Raw genomic sequence first — 21881 nt, forward strand, 5'->3', positions numbered from 1 at the left:
GAAAGTTCAGTATTATTTCTATGTTCTTAAAATTTAGTGTTAAGGAAATGTCTGTTTTCAATTGCATTACCTTTATGTAAGGAAATTCAATCCAAGGTATTGGCGTAATGCAGTGATAGACCTTATTTCTCTATGAAGTTACATATGATAATAATAATGATTATGTATCATTTGTTCTGATATAAACAGGTAAAAATGTAATGTTCATTTTATGAAATCAAAAAGGCATTAAATATAACAATCCACACTCTTAAAAAGATGCCCAAAGGCAGAAGTGCCATTTTCTGTCAAGCAGGATTCAATTGATAGTTCACCTTCCATTCTGCACAAATGCCTCTTTTAGAATGATTCAATTCGTCTACTACCTCATCTTTTCTGGTCAGGCAGGAGTCATCTGGAAAGGATTGGGCTATTATCTTCCCACTCTGTCAGAAATAGCAGCCTAACAGTCCTGATTCCCTCATAAGCTACCAGTTCAACACACCATAAAACATATAAACTATACCATCTAGACTTAATTATGCCTAGAGTAAAATAAAATGAACTGAGGTGGGTAGTTAAATAACATGTTGCTATATATGTTAATATCTCTCTATGTGCATATGTTAATCCTTTAAAAACTAAATCAAACTATGAATTGGTTGTCTTAGACATTCATATATTTAAAGACTACACTTGCAGTGTGCCTGAATTGTGAGTTAGTTTAGATATTTTTATTATCGACAAGAGCACTTAGAAAATACATTCAGTTCTCTTTGTGAGCCCCCTTATAAATGAAGAAAAGTTTAAGTTCCCAGGTATTATTTGTCTCAGACCAATTAAGTTTTTAACGTATGGACAAAGCCTTGAGGATAATTGAATGCAGTACCCCCCTCCTTTTTTTTTTCTTCCTTTAGCTTCTTGGGATGCGAGTATATGTGTGCATGTGTATGAATACTTATTGGCATGAGTTCAGAATCTAGCTGAAATAGAACATATACCATGAGGCTGTCTACTCCTCATGGCATTTCTGATCTTGCCAGTTAGAGAGTGAAAAAAAATGTGAAAGTTTATTCCTGTCAGATTTCCAGACTGCTAAACAAATCAAACTTTTAGAGAAGTATGGATGAACTACAGAGAAGTTTTTTAAAAATCACATATAAAAATAAGTATTTAGAATTCCAAGGACCTATTAAAACTCTCACTTCTGTGTTTTAACGATTACTAATTTACAATATTAACCCCTTAAAGCAAATTTTGCCAATAACTTGTACTGATCCAAAACTCCAGACATGGATATGAGTATGACTATTAGATGGATATGACTGAGTGTAAGGAGGGGCATATATCTGGTGTAGGGAAGAACCACCAAACACAGCACCAGGGCGATGTCAACCGAAGAGAGCAGAGCGGCAGTGATGAGATGAATAGATGCGCCACTATGCCAGATTGCTTGTTTTCCAATTTTTTTTATTGGTGAATATAATCAGGGGCTGAGGACCTAGGAGAAGAACAGTTCCTGGGAAAATGTTGAGAGCTTCTAGGTCGTGGCAAGTTCAGCAAATGTGGGTGTTAAAGAGTCATCGCGCTGAAGGGGGATTTGGTTTCCTGGAGTAAGTCACCTGAAATCCTCATCCACCAGAGCAGTCACTGGTTAAAGCATCAGCTTCGGTCCTTCCTCCCAGGGCCGTTCAGACTGGAAGTTGCTGAATTTCTTAAGGGAGTATGAATAATAGAGAAATAATTAAATCTGAATGCAGTTAATACCTTCCTAACCAAAAAAAGTGAGTGAAATTTCAAGGAACAGATAATACATTTGAAGATATATGAGAAACATATAATGAAGAAAGTTTGCTCAACTCAATTCTAGAAGCATAATTATGATTATAAAACTCGATCAAGATGGCACAACAAAATGTTATTGAAAAATGGCACCTATGAGCATTCATGTGAAATCCTAAATAAAATATTAGGCAATATCCTTTAATACTACATTAATAGAAATAAATATTTCTATTCTGGAAATATGAAAGACTATTTTCTAGAATACATGGGAGTCAAACTAAAAGTAATGTAGAAATCTGTGTGGAAAAAATAACCATCTTAAATGAGCAGTTTTTGTTCTCAAGAAACTTAGGAATATTACTAAAGGCTGAAAGATAATGGGAGCTAAAATGATAGCATAAACTGTGGTTGCCTTGAGGTCACTGGCTGATGTGTGTGGGAAAAGGCTTGCTGTTAACAACCCCTGCATGGACAGCATCAGGAGAGGTGATAGCGACTGTAGCCCTGGATCTGAGTTCAGGGAAATTCAGATTAGAACAAATGTGCAACCCCCAAACCCCAACACACATACACACACACACACACACACACACACACACACACATATATCTGCCTCCAAACACATACACAGGGGATTTCCATGCTGAATGATGTCTATTTTGGGGCTATGAGTTTAAAAACACAATAAAACAATTAAGTTTCCCTGAAAATGCTACACAAATTGAGATAGGATGCAACATGAATCTGTATTAGCTTTTCGTGTAAACATAAACCAGGAAAAAAATGCCATGAAGTAGCTGGCAGAAGAAATGTCAACAATCTAAAATTTGCTCTTTTAACCACTTTCAAATGAATAATTGTGGAGTTAATTATATTCATAATGTTGTGCTACCATCACCAGCATCCATTACCAGAACTTTTCCATCTTCCAAATAGAAATTATATATATATATATATATATATATATATATATATATATATTGCTAGAATAAAAACTTAAAACAAAATCATAGGACTGTACTACATACACAGCGAGCCCTAAGTAAACCATGAAGTATAGTTAATAGTATAATATTTCATCAACCATAATAAATATAAAATACTAATGGAAGGGATTAATAATAGGGGGATTATGGTAATGTTGGACAGTCAATATGATTTTTCTTTAAACTTGTAACTTCTATCACTTAAAAAAAGAACCTCAAAAGAAAAAAAGAAAGAAATGTAATAAAAGGTGATTCCTGGCAAATCACATCTGAACAAAATATCCAAAATTTAGATTAATACTTATTACAGTTATAAATCAATTTGAAATTACAGTTATAAATCAATTTGAAATAGTTGTAATAACTTCCCCTTGGTCCATTAAAGCAAAAAATATTTTCAGGGTCATATGCCTTCTTGGATGAACTCAATCAGATATTTAAGAAAGAAATATTTTCAATCTTATGCAAACTTTTCCAAAGACTAGAAAGTAAAAAAATATACTCCATCTGATCCCATTACATGAAGTTATTATAACATTTAATAAAATCTTGAGAATGGAGAATTACAAGCTAATCTCACTCACTAAAATAGATGCAAACTCCTAAACAAAATATTAGGAAAAATAAGCATAGCAATATAGAGAAAATAAAACATGACCATGTAAAATTGAATTTGTCTCATAAGTCTATTAAACATTGCTTTGCAAAAGTAGAAACATCAAATGTTTATGTTAAAAAAGTAAATGTAATTCTCTGATTAAAATAAGTGAGAAAATCTTACTATCGTCTCAGTAGATGCAAATTAAAAAGGTTTTTAATACAACTTAAGATTCCATTATGATAAAAACAATTAGTAACACAGGAATAGAATAAAATAATTTAACTGTTGCAACAACAATGTCTTTCTCTGTTTTCTTTTCTCCCTCTCTTCCTTTGTTTCCTTCCTGCTTCTTTTCTTTCTTCCTTCCTTTCTTCCTTCCCTCCTTTGTTTCTAGTTCAGAAGCAAGACAGAAATTCTCACTATCACTATTTCTACTCAACCATGATGATATATATAAACAAGATATTTTTTCAGGAAATAAAATTTCCCTGAATAGTCCAAACAAATTGAAATAGGTTTCAATATATACCCAATATATATATATATATAAAAGATTAGACAAGAAGGGACAGAATACATTACTTGCATATGGCAAACGTTCACATAGAGAAAAGGTATTTTACTCAACATGCCAGCATTGTTTCTTCATGTTTGCCTTGTATAATTGGACAAGCTAATTCAAAAATTATGTGACTCATTGAGAGAAAATATTTGAAATAAAAATCCAAGAAAAGCCAATATCTTGAATATATAAAATAGGTCAAAGCTTAACCTACAACCCAGAATTTAAGCTACTGAATATATCACATAGTTCCTTAAGTGCACACATACAGAGATGTTTATTGAAGCTGTGCTATTTGCAGTGGCAAAGTGCTGGAGGTAATCTGAAATGCCCCACACAAGGAAGCGCATGTTTAAAATGGGCTGGGAATAAATCAAAGTACATTATAGGAGAGTTGGAAGCAATAACCTAGATGTACATATAACAACACTCATTGAGTTTGAAAATGCTGCTGAGTGACCAAAAAATAAGATGCAAAATCTTTTATGAAACAAATAAATACCTTTATCAAAATTAAACACACATACACAGCTACACATTTTATGAGAAATTAAATAATCACAAATATTCACATAACGTATATTAGAATGGCTGCTTGATAGAGCATAGTATGAAAATGGGAAATATGGATAAAATGCAATAAACAAGTAAAATAAGAGAAAGGGAAATTGGATTTAATCAAACATATAAATGCAACATAGTCTTATTTTCATCTTTAACACATTTCAGAATAATAGCAAAACATTTTTGAAATATATCAAGTAATAAATATCCACAAAAGCTAAGCTAATTTTTAAAAGTAAAAATCAATGAAAGGCAAATTTAACTTAGCAGAAATGAATGATACTATGAATTCACAGGAGGGAGAAAGAAAGGATAGAGAGAAGATATTATGGTGCAGTGTAGGATTAAGTAAGAGAGAATGGAACTAAAAAGTGTTCATAAATAAATCCCTGTAAATATAGATATCATATTTATTGATATGTGGCAACTGTGGCAATGCAAATCAACAGAGCTTTAAGGGATTGTTTTAGCAGCTGATGTATGAAAACTGGCTTCTTTCATGGAGAAAAATACTGGATACCTATCTTATGCTATATGATAAGTAGATATCTGCTGCATAAAGTACTAATATAAAACAAAATTATATAACTAGTAGAAGAAAACATCGAAAAGGTTTTTAGTAAGGCGAGATTGTAAATCTTAAGACACAAATGTGATTTTTTTGATTATATATTTTTGTGTTTATTATGTTCAAAAAAAGATGAGATAAAGATTTCACAGAGATGATCAAGATAAAATATAATGTATAAATCTGTCAAACATTAATATCTAGAATATCCAAGGAGCACATTGTATATTTGCATGTGTTGTGGGAATGTAGAGGGTGGCAGATTAAAGAACTAGAGAATATGATTTTATTTTTTACATTGTCCTTGGTATTTGTAATTCTTTCTTGGATATTGAATGTCTTATGCATTATCAGGCAACTAAATAAACACTTGTTCATATTATTTTGTGTTAATCCTATAAACTCACATATACTTCCACCTAGAAGGCATTCCCCTCTAGTGACATCATGGCATGCCTTCCATCTAGTAGCAACTCAGGATTTATCTAACATTAGCACAAACTTCTGAACGCATATGCTTAACTGAATTCCTGATTTTTTTGAGAGGTTCTCCTGGATCTCCTGTTACTAGTATGATAGAATGAATTGTATCCCCCAAAAGACATATTCAAGCCCTCACCCTTACTACTGTAAATGTGAATCTATGAATAAATGGGATCTTTGAAGGTTTTATTAGCTAAAATGAGGCTAAACTGGATAAGGAAATTCTTCATCTAATATGGCCGGTGTCCTTAGAAGGAGAGGGAAGTTGGTCAGTCAGGCAGAGACAGAACTAATGGCTGTCTAGAAGGCAGAGGAGAGGTATGGATGTTTCCCGTTAAATGCAAGCACAGTCCTACTGTCACCTTGATTTCAGACTTATAGTCTCCAGAACTGTGAGATAACAAATTTCTGTTATCTAAACCAAATAGACTGTGGTGTTTTTTTATAGTAGCCATGGGGGATTAAGACACAGCTTGACCTGATGCTGTACCCCATTCTTCTTCGTAAGTAGTGTTTAAGGGGAAAATATCAATAAACAGAACAATTCAGGAAAGGTGATATTTAGCTGCACCTTGATGACCAAGTAGGTACAATATTTGCTTTATGCTTTTTTTAGTTACTTAATTCTGACTTATCTTTTAATTGCAGAATTTTTTATGAAATAATTATCATGAAATAATTTATGATAATGTTAGGTCTAAGATTCTTAATATTGTGTTTAAAAATTGTAATTGGTCTCTATGCCATAATGATTAATATGTGGTTATGCAAGCATATGTAAATAGAATTTTCAAATAGCATTTATCTATTTCTCTAAAATTTTTGCAGCTCTTTTCAATATCTCCCTTTTAATTTCACATTTATAGTTATAGGATTGATAAAGTCATAAAAGTAAACACACAAATATAAGGAAGTGTTGGAGTTTTTTTCATTCAAGCACTTTGGAATATTTTGATTAAAACACAAATTTAGTTTTTGTAAGCTTAATCTTATCTTTGATATTATATCAATGAATTAGCTGTCCAAAGATTATAATGTTATGGTTGCTGATAACCATGTGAATTATCACTTCCACTTTAAAAATTAGATTACAATTTTATTTGTAGTACAAGCCTTCTTTTCAAAAGAATAAGGAGCAATGAAACAAAATGGCATTAAGAAAAGGTCAATATCTTCAAAATAATCAGTATAAGATTACTATCGTTGTTCATGGAAAATGTATTTAATATTAATATAATATTAGCATTCTTAAACAGATAATGCATATGAATTATAATCTGAAATGGGAAGTCATTTCATAAGCTATTATTCAGTCATATGTGTGGAATTCCAGATTTTGTACTTAAACCATTTTTTTAAAGGAATAGAGCAAAAAGAATAGAAATGTTTTTCACTCAACCTACCTTTGAAATTTAAGGAGTGTCATATCAAAGAAAGACAAGAACTTGTTTCACAAAAAGCAAGTGAAATATCTTAAGCAGTAAGTTACAAACAGATAGGCAACATGTTTTTAAGGACTGGCATTGTTCTGTTCCACACCCACAAATTTTTTGATCACTATTGAGATAAAGTTATTAAGACTTTCTATCATCATAGAAAGTGCAAAGATGCACTTCAAAATTTATTACATGCTACATGGTGAAAATCTTGAGAGTGCAAGCGTTCTTTACAAATAATAGAAAAGACTTAAAGGATCTAGTGGCTCATAGATAAATTAAGGGGGATTGAAGTGGGCTTCTCAATAAGATTGAAAAGGTAAGGCAAAATTTCTAGATCTTATTGTGTAAAGTAAGGTAAATGCTTGTACTTAATGGTAGTTGCTACCAGATAGTAATATGGTTTTTGATAAAAGAGAAGTAAATTTAATATTATTGCACATTCTTAGGCATTTTAAAATAAAAATATAAGTATCATAAAATAATGAATCTATTATTAAGTAGCTATTGTTACATAAAGATGACCATTGATGTAAAAAAAGATAAAGAATTAGACTGCATTTGACTGAATAAAAAACTTACACAATTAAGCTTATGTACCCATCATTTCATAGTACTAAAGTATTTAGAGGACAAATTTCACAAAAAAATTATAGCCTTTATAGAATAAGAAGTAATAACCTTTGCAATATTTTGAAACTTTTATTATATGGAGTAGTAAATTGATATGTCTGTCAAATACAATACAAGTATAAAAGTGCACAATTCAACAAATATTGAGTGAACACCACATACAAAACTTAATATTTAAAATGTTGGTACATAACAAAAATAGTATTTGAAATGAATAAATTATTCACCAAATGGTGCTAGAATAATTATACATTAGAAACTTTGTTTTAATTGAGCATAAAATTATAAACAAACTTATTTCTAGATGAATTAATATGCACTTCTAAACAATATTGAGGAAAAAAAAGAAGAAAGTTTAAATTATCAGATATCAGATTTTTTCAAACTTTCCAAACAAGAGAGATAAAAACAATACTAAACTATACTAAAGCTAAAGCTAACTAAACTTTAAAAATATTATAAAGATATATAGGCCAGAAAAGATTATATTGACTACATAAAAACTTAACGTTTCTTCATAGGAAACATATCATTACAAAATCAAAAGGCAAGCAATAGGGCAGGCCACGGTGGCTCAGCAGGCAAGAATGCTTGCCTGCCATGCCAGAGGACCCGGGCTCGATTCCTGATGCCTGCCTATGTTTTTTTAAAAAAAAAAAAAAGGCAAGCAATATTGGCCTCAATCAAGATAGCAGAATGAAAATCTTTAGGGCTCCATTTCCCCAAGAGAAGTTTTGAACAACCAGTGAGAGTTAGCAGAAAAATCTTTCTCAAAGCTCAAAAAAATTATTTCATGGAGTGCAGTAAAAGTAAGCCCTGAATTAAGAAAAAGCTACTTAAAGCAGTAGGATTTGATGGCACCCTGGCTGGCACCTCTTCCACCCACCTGCTGGGGGTGGTGCTTGCCCATGCTACCAGTGTGCATTTCTGGTCCCAGTTCCAGATGGAGAACTGTGGCTCTCATATTCATCCTGGGAGCATGATTGTCTGGCCCAGTATGCCTGGTGGTGACCTGAGAGACACACTTCCCCAGAACTTGCCCTGCATGTAGAAGGCAGCTCATAGAACCCGTCTTCAGAATGTTATGAAACAACAGTTAAGTAGATGCCTGAGGCAAAGGACTTCTGGCTGTAGGACATACAGTGCAGTGCAGAGGATTGTGAGAAAACTGTTTCTTAAAGAAAAGGGGGCATTTAGATGAGGGATATCCTAGGGACAATCATGCATGCCCAAGACAAGACATGCACAGTAAAATCCCTAAACTCGAGACTGGAGGTCTTCTTTATATTTGTTGTATGGGTAAACTTTGAAGGACAGCACTCATACAAGTCAATCTACTGATACTGGGAAAGGTATTTTTGTTCTTTCTTTCTTCCTTCCTAACTTTTCTTTCTTCTTCTTTTGCCCACCCTTCTTTCCTTCCTTCCTTCCTTCCTTCCTTCCTTCCTTCCTTCCTTCCTTCCTTCCTTCCTTCCTTCCTTCCTTCCTCCCTCCCTCCCTCCCTCCCTCCCTCACTCACTCACTCACTCCCTCACTCCCTCCCTCACTCCCTCTCCCCCTTCTCTCCCTTTCGTTTTATCGTTAGCTCCTGGCATTCAAGGAAAGTTTTGTCATAACACCAGTTGGATATCAGCTTAAGGAAGAGATGTCTGAGGCTAACTTCCCATCATAATTCATTATAATATAAAAATGCCCAGGATTCGGCAAAAGATTATAAAACCTACAAAGAAATAAGAAGCAATGGTGCAGCAAAGAAAAAATAAAAGCATTATAACCATCAATGAGGAGGATCAGAACTAGGACATTCCAGACAAGACGTATTACTAGAGTCCTTTATAAGTGGAGTGAAATTCAGACAAGAGTAGAGAAAGCCACAAGAATCAGCCAGAAGCTGAAAACAGTGGAACTCAGAAGAGAAGGGGGAGACTAGGAGATGCTGCCATGTGCCTCACCACGTGGCAAGCTAAGGACCAAGGATCACCGGCAGTAACATGCAAAACACCACAGTCTTGGAGAAAAAAGCATTGCCTTGATGACTCCTTGGTTTTGACTTTCTCTTAATCATAAGCAAGTAAATCCCCATTGTTTAAGCCAACCCATATTATGGTGTTTCTTTAAGCAGGTTAGGAAACAAAACAGACAGGATGGGAAAATTGGGATGTTTAGCCATGCCCAGCTCTGCTTCAGCAGAGTGGGCAATGAAACTTTCTGAGTACTAATTTTTTAAACTTTTTTTAATAATATAACATATATGCAAAGCAAAGAAAAAATACAATAATTTTCAAAGCGCTCTTCAACAAGTAGTTACAGAACAGATCCCAGAGTTTGTCATGGGTTACCATGCCCTCATCTCATATTTTTCCTTCTAGCTGCTCCAGAACACTGGAATCTAGAAGGAATATATATATTTTTTATCACTATTGACTTTATTTTTCCTATTTTGTGAAAAATAACACATGCAAAAAAGGAATAAGTTTCAAAACACAGTGCAACAATTAGTTGTAGAACAGATTTCAGAGTTTGGTATGGGTTATAACTCCACAATTCTAGGTTTTTGCATTGAGCTGCTCTAAGGTACTGGAGACTAAAAGAAATATCAATATAATGCTTGAGCACTCATACTCATTTGCTAAACTCCACCATCTCTGTATGACTCCATCATTACCTTTCGTCATTCTTTCACTCTTTAGGGGTATTTGGGCTATGCCCATTCTAAATTTTTCATGTTGGAAGGGGCTATTGATAATATAAAGTAGGGAAATGGAACGAGTTGATGTTCTGGAAAAGGCTGGCCCCTCGGCATTTCAGGACTTATTTGGTCCAGGGACCCATCTGGAGGTTATAGGTTTTTGAACAGTTACCCTAGTGCGTGGGACTTTGTAGAATCTTATATATCATCCTAGATATTCTTTAGGATTGGCTGGAATGGTTTTGGTTGGGGGTTGGCAAGTTATGATAAGTAGCAATGTCTAACTGAAGCTTGCCTAAGAGTGACCTCCAGAGTAGTCTCTTGACTTTATTTGAACTCTCCCAGCCACTGATACCTTATTTGTTACACTTCTTTCCCCTTTCGGTGTGAATGGCATTATTGATCCCATGGTGCCAAGGCCAGTCTCATCCCCAGGAGTCATCTCCCATGCAACCAGGGAGATTTTCACCCCTGGATGTAAGGTCCCATGTAGCTCGGAGGGCAATCATTTCACTTGCGGGGTTGGGCTTAGAGAGAGTGAGGCCACATCTGACCAACAAAAAAGGTCCTCTGGAAGGAACTCTCAGGCATACCTGTAAGCAAGCTAAGCTTCTCCACTATAGACATACGCTCCACAAGAGAAAGCCTCGAGATCAAGGGCATGGCCTATTGATTTGGGTGTCCCTAATGTTTGACACAGTATCAGGGGGTTCTCCAGTGGTAAATTTTAATAGTTCGATATTTTTTCTCCCATCCCACAAGGGGCTTTACCAATACTTTTTGATTATCTGCTTAATATACTCTGGGATATATATAGGCATTTCATTAAGCTAAACAGTATTAATGGCCTTCATTCTTATTCTGCTCTTCTTTGTTTGGGTTGTTTAAATAATCTATTCACACAGGTTGAGTTAGATAATGTGCTACAGACAGTTCAGCTTCTGGACAAAATAAACCTTTCTTCCTTTGGTCTCAAAGAGTAGATGAGGTTCTGAAATAGAGATAATGTCTTCCTTACTCCTGTTTTCTGAGTTACCTTACTCTCGACCTGTTCATCTTTGTTCTTATCACTAAATATCAGATTATACATATATAAAACAGCCCCTATCCAGAAATAATAATTACCGCTCTGGGCTAAATGTGACTGCTATAAGAGTTTACAATCTAGGCCCTTGTATTCTTTTCTTTATTTTTAAAATATTTTTATTCAAGAAAATAAACAATTCACTTAGAACCACCAAAAGTGGCTATCTTAATTAGCTTATCCATAGACATATTTAAATAAAGTATTTAATAATTGTTGTAAAACCTATGTTTACCCAGTAAGTTCATAAACTAATTTAAAATTAAAGCAACCAGGAAAAAATTTACAAATTCAGATATCAGAGTCTCTTAAATTCTAAATATTAACCTTAACTTAAATACCATTGATCAGGTATCAAAACTGAATGTTCTCAAAATATCAAGTAGAAAGTTATTTCAAATATCAGTGTTGCTATAGTAATGATCTACGTTACTGAACATTTTCCTGATTTCAGGAAGATAGAAAGATACAAATGTTTCTACAATTAACATATGAGAATCTTTTTTTTTCTAACTTTTTAAATTGTATAACGTATCTACACAGCAAAGAAAGAAAAAAGCAATGGTTTTCAAAGCACTCTTCAACAAGTAGTTACAGGACAGATCCCAGAGTTTGTCATGGGCTACATACCATCATCTCAGATTTTTTCTTCTAGCTGCTCAAAAATATAGGAGGTTAAAAGGAATAAATATTTTTTGTCATCAAAATAGACTTTTTTTCTTTTTTATGAAAAATAACATATACACAAAAAAGCAATATAAATTTAAACGCATAGTACAGCAATTAGTTGTAGAACAGATTTCAGAGTTTGGTATGTTACAATTTCACAATTTAGGTTTTTACTTCTAGCTGTTCTAAGATACTGGAGACTAAAAAAAAACATCAATTTAATGATTCAGCAATCATATTCATTTGTTAAACCCTACCTTCTCTGTATAACAGCTTGATCTCTCTATCCCACTCTTTAGGGGAATTTGGACTATGGCATTCTAACTTTTTCACATCAGAAGGGGCTGACAATAATATGGGGTAGGGAGATGGCACTAGCTGATGTCCTGGAGAGGCTGGGCCCTCTACATTTTAGGACTTATCTGGTCCAGGGACCCATCTGTAGGTTGTAGGTTTCTAGGAAAGCTACTGTAGTGCATGGAAAGTTTGTAGAATCTTATATATTGCCCTAGGTGTTCTTTACGATTGGCTGGAATGGCTTTGGTTGGGGTTTGACAAGTTATGATAGATAGCAATATCTAACTGAAGCTTGCTTAAGAGTGACCTTCGGAGTAGCCTCTCGACTCTATTTGAACTCTCTCGGCCACTGATTCTTTATTATGTAAACTTCTTTCCCCCCTTTTGGTCAGGATGGAATTGCTGATCCCATGGTGCCAGGCCTGGACTCATCCCTGGGAGTCATCTCCCACCCCACGAGGGAGACTTTCACCCATGAATGTCAGGTCCCATAGATGGGAAGGCAATGATTTCACTTAACAGATTTGAACTTAGAGAGATTGATGCCACATCTGAGCAACAAAAGAGGTCCTCCAGAAGTAACTCTTAGGCATATCTATAGGTAGGCTAAGCTTCTCTGCTACATTCACAAGCTTCACAAGAGTAAACCTCAAGATCAAGGGCTTGGCCTACTGATTTGGGTGTCCCTAATGCTTGATACAATATCAGGGGATTCCCTGACAGTAAAGTTTAATAGTTCCTATTTTCTCTCCCATCCCTCAAGGGACTTTGCCAATACTTTTTGATTATTTTCTTAATATATTCTGGATGTATCCAGGCATTACATTAAGCTATAGGCCCTTGTATTCTTATAAGTATTTTCTAAATGAGACCATAAAATAATTGCTCTTTGGCTTCTTGCTTATTTTGCCCCACCAAATATCACACAAGTTCATGTGGCATGCCTCACCACTTGTTACTTTTTGTAGCAGCACAGTATTCAATCATACCTAAACACCATCCTTCATCAATCTACTTCTCATTCAGTGCATCCTTCAGCCACCACCATTAATTAGGCATTATGTATTATGTCCAAAGTCAACCATCCATTAATACTCTCAATTTTAGTTAATTTCTTTGTTCTCAAGAGAAAGATAACCAATAAGCACATCCTCACCAAATAGAAAATCTAAACCTCCCCTTAATTCTGGTCCCTCCCCCCATTATTTACCCCTGGTATTGCTGTGGTGCTGTTGATGTTTCCTGTAAAACATTTTCCGTAGCATGCAATAGCAGTTTTCCCCCTATACCCTACACTTATATACTCTTTGTACAAGATTCATGCCTTTGAAGTATTTCATGCAAGAACTTGTTTATATTTGTAGTGTTAATCAGTGGGACATATAGATCACAATGGGACATATGCGAGCTTTGTCAAAAGTCAGTTGACCATAGATTTGGTGCTCTATTTATGTGCTCTTGATTCAATTCCAATGGTCAATACATCTTTCTTTGTGCTAGTACCATGTTGTTTTGACCACTGTGGCTTTATAACAATCAGTGGGACATATGGGTCAATCACGTTCACCTTCAATAAGGTAATTTTACTTACAGACTCACTAGTGAACTGCCTTCACTTCTATCTACTCCCTTACATTTGAGTTCAAAGTCATTAACTAAGCATTCACCCATCTCTAGCTTCCACGGAGCTCTAGGTCCCCTATATTCTGTATTATAAGCCTCTGATTTTACCTTTACCATGGTCATAAAATTGGAATCACACAGTATCTATACTTTTGTGCCTGGCTTATTTCATTCATCATTATAGCCTCAAGGCTCATCCATCTTGTCACGTGCTTCAGGACATCATTTCATCTTATGCTGCATAATATTCCATCGCATGTATATACCATATTTTGTTAATCCATTAATCACTTGATGGACACTTGGATTGTTTCAGTCTTTTGGTGATTGTGAATAATGATGCTATGAACATTGGTGTGCAAATGTCTGTGTCACTGCTTTCAGCTCTTCTGGTTATATACCTATTAGTGCTATTGCTGGGTCATAGGGCAACTCGATATTTAGTTTCCTAAAGAACTGCAAGCAGTCTACCATAGGGGTTGCACCATTATTCATTCTCAACAGCACTGCATAAGCATCCTACTTTCTCCACATCCTCTCTAACATTTGTAGTTTCCTGTTTATTTAATAGCAGCCATTCTATGGCTGTGGGGTGGTGTCTGATTTTAGTTTTGATCTGCATTTCCCTTATAACTAATGAGAATGAACATCTCTTCATGTGTTTTTTAGCCATCTGTATTTGTTTTTCAGAAAAATGCCTATTCATACCTTTAGCCCATTTTATAATTGGGCTGTTTGCTGTTTTGTTCTTGAGATGTATGATTTCTTTATGTATGCAAGATGTCAAACCTTTGTCTGATGTGTGAGTTACAAATATTTTCTCCCATTGAGTTGGCTGCCTCTTCACCTTTTTGAAAAAGTCTTTTGAGGCACAAAGGCACTTGATTTTTAGAAGTTCTCATTATCTATTTTTTCCTTTGTTGCTTGTGCTTTGGTGTGAACTTTAGGAAGCCACCTCTAAAGGTCTTGAAGATGTTTCACTACATTTTCTTCTAGGAGCTTTAAAGTACTAGTCCTTATATTTAGGTGTTTGATCCATTTGAATTAATTTTTTGTATAAGGTGTAAGTTAAGGGTCCTTTTTCATTCTTTTGGCTATTGATAACCAGTTCTCACATGCCCATTTATTGAAAACTCTATTTTGTTCCAGTTCAGTCAGTGGACTTGCGAGCTTTGTTAAAAATCAGTTGACCATAGATTTGGTGCTCTATTTATGTGCTCTTGATTCAATTCCATTGGTCAATACATCTATCTTTGTGCTAGCACCATGCTGTTTTGACCACTGTGGCTTTATAACAAGTTTTAAAATCGGGAAGTGATAATTCCCTCAATTTGTTCTTCTTTTTTAAGATGTTTTTAGCTATTTGGGATCTCTTTCCCTTCCAGATAAATTTGGCAACTAGCTTTTCAAAATTTTAAAGTAGGTTGTTAGAAATTTGATTGGTACTGCAATGAATCTGTATTTCAACTTGGGTAGAATTGACATCTTAACTGTATTAAACCTTCCTATCCATGAGCAAGGAATGTCTTTCCACCTATTTAGATCTTTGATTTCTTTTTCCAATGCTATGTAGTTTTCTGTGTACAAGTCACTTACGTCCCAATTAAGTTCATCCTAGGTTTTTGATTCTTTTAGTTCCTATTTTGATTGGGGTCTTTTCCTTAATTGACTCCTCAGGGCATTGCTTGTGTATAGAAGTTTTACAGATATTTTCACATTACTTTTATATCACACCACCTTACTGAATTTGTTTTTTCAGTTCAAGTAACTTTGTTGTAGATTTCTTAGGATTTTCAAAGTATAGTACATGTCATCCATGATGCCTAGCAAATAGTTAGCACTTAGTCTTATGTGGCTTCCCTTGTATGTGATGAATTGCTTTTCTCTTTCTGTTCTCAGGACCCTCTCCTTCTGTTCAAAATTTGCAGTCTGATTAATATGTCTCAGAATGGGTCTATTTGGATTTATTCTATCTGGAGTTAATTATCTTTTTTGATTCACATATTTATATATTTAATAAAGGTTGGAGAATTTTCCCCAATTATCTCCTCAAACAATCTTCCCAGCCCTTTACTTTTCTCTTCTGGGACATCAATCTAATATTTGCATGCTTCATGTTTTCAATCATTTCCCTGAGATCCAATTCAAAATTTTCCATCTTTTTCACCATTTGTTCTGTGTATTTGAAATCAGTTGCTCTATCCTCTAATTCACTTATTCTTTCATCTGCATCTTCCCATTTGCTGTTGTGTGTCTAGTATTTTTAATTTGATCTAGAACTATCTTTCATTTTCATAAGTTCTGCTATTATTTTGTGTATTCTTTCAGATTCTTCTTTATGTTCTTTCAGTGTCTTCTTGATATCCTTCATGTCTTTAGACAATCCATCAATGTTATTTAAGAGACTTTTATGTACATCTTTGATCAGTTTTTCCAAATTCTGTGTCTCCTCCAGACTTTTAATTTGGTCCTTTGGCTTGGCCATATCTTCCTGCATCTCAATATGCATTGTGATTTTTGGGTTGGGTTCTAGACATTTGAATATCTTCCTAGGATTATCTTAAAATTTGGTTTCCCTCACTTGCCTAAGATTTTATAGTTGCTTAGGTTTGTGCTGAAGTTTAGAAAAGCAGTTTGCCAGAAAGTATTTTCCCTGTCTTCCCAGCATGTAGTGCTCTTGGGCCACCCCTTCTCCATAGTCCTGCCTCTCATCAACTGTGGCAGAGCGCTGGGCCAGGCTCCAATCAGGCAACAACCCAAGGCCACCATTCTTCATGGGCACTGGAAGCCACGACTTGGGGGTTGGGTGTGGGCATTGTGTGCCTTGAGGAATACCCCGCCTCTGAGTACAATGCCTCTGGTGATTCCAAGGCTCCAGTGTGGAAAGACCTTGAACTGCAGAATTCAGAAGTACTATTTCTCCAGCCAGTAGCCAGCCCAGGAATTCTCTGTTTTTCACCTTCCAGAAAGAACTGGGTTTGTATTAGGGCACTGCTTTGAAAGTTAGGTTGTCCATGTTTCTCAGCCAGAATAGGGCGAAGTTCTTGCACAGGGGTTGTAGACCAGGAGCTCCAATGCACCTGGGATAGGGCATACTGAGGCTCTGGAAAAAAACAGCAATTTCCCTGCACTTTCCAGCCTGCCCAACAGATGTCACTGTTTGGTGACCTTCCCACCATCTGACTGATGGGCTGAAACCGTGGAGTTCATGTGTACTCACTTAGCCAGCCAAAATACTGCTCAGTATGGGGCTGTGTCCTCCACTTTACTTCCAAATGAAGATTCCTCCAGCTGCCCCAGTCTACAGCCATCCTCCAGGCAAGGATCAAGCGGCCCACTGTTATTTCCCTAACAGGTAGGGGAGGGGACCAGGACGCAGGACTGGAAACACAGTCTCTGTCCAGGTTTTCTCAGACTTGTCAACCCTCACTGACCTGGGCCTTGAAATATCTTCCACTGTCTCCCCAGTCCCCAAGCAGTTGATTTTCAGTAGTCTCTCTGCCTAGGGAAGATTTTGTGGGACCCTCCCTAATCCTCTGTTTTACAAAATCTTCCTCGCTGACCATTTGCATTCCACCCTCAGCAGCTTAACTGCTGCCATGGGTCCCATTACAGAACCTGGTAATTCTAGTGTATTGCACTGAAATTAATGGGCTTGGTTCTCTGTGTCTGGATATAGGTGGGGATCTGTCCCACTGCTGTGAGAGGTTTTATAGTCTGGGTCCCCAGTGGGAGGTGGGAGGGATCCCCACTGCTGCCTTCTGCCTTCCGGCACTTCGCATGCTGTGTGAGGGGCTGGGGAGAGGACTAGCCAGTCTGGAATGGAGGTTTCCTAACTGATATTTTTCTCCTTCTTTGATTCAGCATTTGCTGGATCCTTTTCCAATACGTACCTTTCTCCAGAGTTCTGTTTTTCCACTGAATCTCTGGGGAGAGGTTTTCAGTAGCTGTTTATGTCACCATGTTGATGACATCACTCCCACATTGTTGTTTTTTGATAAATTTACATGCATATAATTAGTTTTGCAAAAAGTACTCTATTTCCTGTGTCCAAGTTCTGTTATCACTTTTTTATTGTTGTTTCTTACACAATATCCTTGTAATTTCCTCTTTTTTATTTTGCACTTCTCTTGGTATTATCTTTCTAAATGTTATAAATTAACTTTGATTATTGATTTATATTATTCTGTATAGAATTTTTTTTAGTTTTTACCTTATATATTGTGGAGTTATATATTTTTTCATTATCCATCAATTTTACTTTAAAACAGTCCCTAGCTACCAAATGTAATTGAGTTTTTATTTTATTTTACTTTAATTCTTTTTCTTCCACCTGAGTCTCTTTTCATTTTACAAACAGGAAATTTTTCTTTTCCCCTTATGATTTATTTTGACATTCTAATTTTAACTTTGAATACTGTTTTCTTTGGTAATAAAATTAACTAGGCTTTCCTTAGTTTGGATTTTTTATTTTTATTTATATTGTTGGTTTGTTTTATTTTTCATTCTTTTATATTCAACATGATCATATTTTTTAGATCATTACATCTACACTACACTTCACTACATACAATACCTTAATACATCTTTTTTGTTTTGATCCAATCTGAAGGGATCAGTTTTTGGACTGGTGAGTTTAAAGTAGTTATTTTACGACATATATTTAATCAGTATCCCCAGGCCTAGGATTTATTAAATAGTTATTTTAATATTAATTATGTATTCTGTGATATATGTAATGTATTTACTATCCTGGTATTGCCAGGCTCTTCTACATTCTTTACTTCCCTTCTATTTCCACCCCCCCACACACACACAGTTTAAGAAATAATATATTAAACTTCTTATAATTATCAATATTCTTATATTGTCTTGAACAAAAAAAAAATTCTATACTGTATCATCTTCATTTGGGGTCTCCAACATAGTTTCCTAGTCAATATTGTAATTTTGTTTTGTTTTGAATGCACTTTTTATGATATTTATTTTTTACCAAATAGTAAAATTTTAGGTTATTCTTTAACCTACCTTTTCATTTTTCTTGGGATATTTATGACCGCTTTTAATGGACTATTTCTTCAATATATTTTCAATATATCTATGTAATAAAATGTATGAGCCTTGAGAATATCTTTAGAGTGCATTCAATTTAACGAGATGTCAGAATAAATACAAACTTTCAAGTTTGAATTTATTTCTTTCAATCTTAGAAAATATTATTGCATTTTCTTCTTGCTTACTGTACTGCTTTTAAAAAGTCTGAAATCAATGCTATGAAGGGGGATTGTATCAACAGTATAATTTATTGTCTATACTCAGTACTTAGGTATTTAGTCCCTAGAACCAGTCTGTCTGGGTCTTCTAATCTGTATCTGGAAATAATGATAACATCTTAGAATTATTGGAGGTATTACTTAAGTTACGCTAATCACTTAACACTGAACCATTCATAGCACGTTTTAGAACTCAATTATACATTTGTTTTTTTATTATGAAAATATTTAAAATGTACGGAAGTCAGTGCAGAAAGCATACAAATTATTCTCCACTATTGATTTTGATTTAATCAAAGAAAAGCTACAAATTTAGTATATATTCTGAACAAAAGATTTCATTCAATATTTTGAAAACTACTTATCCATCTGGAAGAAAGAGAAGTTGGACTTCTACTTCCTAGCATATAGATAAAATGTTAGAAGACAGGTATAAGTCAAAGTCAGGGAGGTCTCTGTGAAAAACATAAGAATCACAGATTCTGAAAAATAATTACCACCTACCACACACATACCGTATCAAACTATTTAGAACTATATAAAAAATAATCAAACTATATAGAAACTTGTAAATCACTTATGGCAAAAGATACCAAATAGAAAGGAAAAAAGTGTTCACAATGTGATAAGGAGTGATACATGTAATAAAAAATGTAATTAAAACCAATTCAGAAAATTAATTATCAATTAGGAAACTATCCAAAAGATATCCAAAGGTTTTTATGTACATAAACAAATAAATAATGAACATATAAAAGGATCTAAAACTTAACTAATAGTCAAGGAAATGAAAATCAAAGGCCAAATCAATATAACTTTATATCCACCAAATAATAAAAAGTGTAAGAAACCATGATAACTATTGTTAGCAAAATACATAAAACATATATAGCATCATATTATTTTTAATGACCAATGAATGTATAGTTTTTTAGGCAATTTAGAAACTGTCCTGGGAAAGGTTTTCTCCATTTCTCTCTCTTATTCTCTCTCAGCATGCCACTGAGATTATTATGTTGATATGTTCAAAAACATTATTACTGAAGGATCATAGTGATATGTGACACTAAACTATAATGACACATTGTTTTAATATTAATAAATTGAAAAGAAGTGCCGGCATTTCCAGCAAGATAGACCATCTCCTGAGCCATTAAAGCAAGAATCAATACAGTTAAATAAATTGAAGTTATCTTGAATATGCCATTTGACCATATGGTATTGAATTAGGAACCAATAACAGCAAGATGCATGGAAAATAAAAATATTTGAAAATTAAATGACTCACTTTAAAGTACATATGAGTCAAAGAAGAAAATGCAAAGAAAATTAGGAAATATTTTGAAACTGTAGTAATAAAAACATCAAAATTTGTGGAAGACAGTGAAAATAGTGATACAGGTAAATCTTTAACATTCCATGCTTATATTGGGAAAAAAAAAAGAGAAAAATCTAAATTCAGTAATGAAGCTAGAAAATGGAAATTAAACCCAAAGCCAATAGGAGGAATAAAATAATTAGATGAAAGTGGAAGTCAATGAAACATAAAACAGACAAATGATACAGAAAATCAATTATATTATTAAAAGCTGATTTTTTGGAAAATTTGAAAAAAATTTAAATATACAAATAGAGTGATCAAGAAAAACAGATAAATAATGTGAAGTACCAATATCAGAGAAAGAAGATACTACCGATAATAAAAATATTAAAAGAGCATATTATCACAATCTTATTGTCTAGTCAACAAACTAGATAGTGGACAGATCCCTTGAAAGGTACATATTACCAATTTAACCTGGGAGAAATGTAATACCTAAAGATCCTTATTATTATTTTTCTAAAACCTTTTGAAAATAATTTAAAATCTTTCAAAAAGAAAACTCCAGGCCAAGTGAATTCAATATGACATTTAGTGGAAATTTTCAGTAATTCTACAGAAATGCTTTCAGAAAACAAAGCTGTGAAAAAATCCCCACTTATTTTACCAAAGTCAGATAAACAAATGAAATTTATTTTTAACACTCTAAGCAAATAGAAATTTAAAAAAAGAAGAAAGAAGACAACTACACCAAATGTGCTGGTTTGAATCTGTTATGTACCCCAGAAAAGACTGTGTTCTTTTAATCCATTCTGTGGGTGCAGACCATTGTGGGTGGGACATTTTGATTAGATTGTTTCTATCCAGATGTGACACATCTGTTCAAGGTAAGTCTTAATCTGTTATTAGAGTTTTTTTAAGAGAGCTCATGGAGAGAGAAAGCGTAGATAGAAATGCCCCCAAGAGAGACAAACAAGGAAGCCCTGAGACATTCTGGAGAGAAGGACCAGCAGATGTTGCCGTGTTCCTTCCCAAATGACAGAGGAACCCTGGATGCCAGTAACTTTGCCTTCAGAGGGTATCTCCCTTTTGATGTCTTAATTTGGGCATTTTCATGGCCTTAGAATGACAAATTCAGAACTTAATAAATCCCCATTGTTAAAAGCCAACCCAATTCTGGTATATTGCATTTCAGAAACTTAAGTAAACTGAATTACCATAATTCAGTGTAAATTTTGAAAAGATGAATCTTTTTCTCTTAAGATCATAAACAAAAAAAAGTCTGCCCAGTTTAAAACTTCTATTCAACATTTGACTGAAAGTCCTAA

The 21881-nt window shown here is 34.4% G+C and overlaps 1 long non-coding RNA gene across 1 annotated transcript in view; it reads right to left on the reverse strand.

The window, feature by feature from the left end:
* Positions 1 to 2176: 2176 nt before the first annotated feature.
* The window catches only part of LOC143678950 (uncharacterized), a 69338-nt gene continuing 49633 nt past the window's right edge, over positions 2177 to 21881 (reverse strand). The window contains exon 3 of the long non-coding RNA XR_013173495.1: positions 2177 to 2274. This is a non-coding gene — a long non-coding RNA (uncharacterized LOC143678950). The remainder of the gene's footprint in view (positions 2275 to 21881) is intronic.

This window comes from Tamandua tetradactyla, chromosome 4, assembly GCF_023851605.1.
Source record: "Tamandua tetradactyla isolate mTamTet1 chromosome 4, mTamTet1.pri, whole genome shotgun sequence".
Taxonomy (NCBI): Eukaryota; Metazoa; Chordata; class Mammalia; order Pilosa; family Myrmecophagidae; genus Tamandua; species Tamandua tetradactyla.